Here is a 1669-nt window from a genome sequence, read left to right as displayed (position 1 = left end):
GAACAAAAAAAGCCCGGCTAGGTACTGACCAGGCCAGGCCGTGGAACTAAAAATAAAAAGAAAAGGGCTTTTCGGATGAAATAAACTAAAAAAGGTACTTTCTTTTTATTTATAAATATTTTTATGAATCTTTAATATATTGGTATTATTTATATATTAGGATTGAAGATATCTCTTCTTTTGAGCCCTTATCTAATGAAATCTAATTTATCTAAATGGAATTCCTAATAAAAAAAAGTTTTTATCGATTTGATAGATATCCATCGATATATCTAGATAATTATCTATATCAATATAATGAAATTATATATCTATAAAGGGGTAGATAAAGATAATAAAGAGATAAAGAAGGGCTTTTTTCAAGCCTTTATTTTCTATTTTTTATACAATGTATCATAGTAATTATCCTTTTTCAATTTGGGGAGAGATGGCTGAGTGGACTAAAGCGTCGGATTGCTAATCCGTTGTACGATTTTTTTGTACCGAGGGTTCGAATCCCTCTCTTTCCGTTTCTGTCAATTACTTGGTATTTTTTTATAGTTGAGGAAAGATGTGGAATAGATAAAATGTTAAGAACATTTCAAAATCAAGCAAGGAAAAAAAATCTGATTTTGTTATTCTTCACGCCCCGGATTACGTCCCGGGTCATTAGATAGGAATCCGAAAATGAAGAGAGAAACAAAGAATATTACTACTGTATAAACAAATAGTTTGAGAGTAAGCATTACACAATCTCCAAGATCATTTTTTTTTTAAGAGAATAGATTCTCTATTTTAATCTGGTTTGACACCAAGAAATGCAGTGAAGTTATTTCTATAAATAGGAAAAAATTTTAAGAGTTGAGTCCTTGATTACTCAAAATTGGATTTCATACCCACAATTCTATATTGTGGGGGACTCGAAGAGGGTCGTTCAAAGGAAAAAAGTAAGAATAAGAAAATGAGAGTGATCCAGATTTATCATAGCTATAGAATAATTTCAATATTGGATTCAACTTAAAGCTTCAGACTGTATGTACAACTTATCTGATCTTATAACTAGTTAGAATCTTTTTTTTTTTTTTTCTAGTAAATCATGAATTTGTCTCGGACAGTATTAAAAATATTATCGAAAGCTTACAGCAGCTTGCCAAACAAAAGCTAATAGAAAAAAGAATAGAGGTATTACTGGCATAACATCTACTATTGGATTCAAAAAAGCGTAGGCCTCGGGCAATTTGGCGACGAAAAAACTACTTGAATAAAGGAAAGAATTAAGACAGATACCGATGAAACTTAAGATATTAAGCATAACAATTTTTTTTTCTTTGTTCTTGAAGATAATTGTATTTCTTTTGATTTGATTGAGTTATTAATCCCCTATTATTGCTATGATATAAGGGATAAGGGAAAAATTAATAACATAAAGTAGGTCAAAAAACCTTTCTTTGATTTGAACTCAGCCAATCAAAAATCCTTCAATTCTCAAATAAAACGAGAATAGAAGAAATCCTACTTTCATACAATATCTTAATGGAATTATATGTAATGATCAATAAATTGAGTTTAATTGGATCTATAAACGTATCAAAATCTGAGCAACAATCTAATTTATTCTATAAATATTTGTACTGGAATTGACGACTAAGCACTACCAATATTAGTGTTTATTAGTGTTGAATATAAATGG

The 1669-nt window shown here is 29.3% G+C and overlaps 1 non-coding gene across 1 annotated transcript; it reads left to right on the top strand.

Moving 5' to 3' along the window:
* The first annotated feature begins 421 nt into the window (after positions 1–421).
* On the top strand, positions 422–509 carry TRNAS-GCU (transfer RNA serine (anticodon GCU)). The gene has a single exon. It is a non-coding gene; the product is annotated as a tRNA-Ser (tRNA).
* Positions 510–1669: the final 1160 nt, after the last annotated feature.

Source organism: Cucumis melo, unplaced genomic scaffold, assembly GCF_025177605.1.
Source record: "Cucumis melo cultivar AY unplaced genomic scaffold, USDA_Cmelo_AY_1.0 utg000543l, whole genome shotgun sequence".
Taxonomy (NCBI): domain Eukaryota; kingdom Viridiplantae; phylum Streptophyta; class Magnoliopsida; order Cucurbitales; family Cucurbitaceae; genus Cucumis; species Cucumis melo.
Note: the sequence above shows the minus strand (reverse complement) of the source record. Positions and strands in the feature narration are given on the sequence as shown.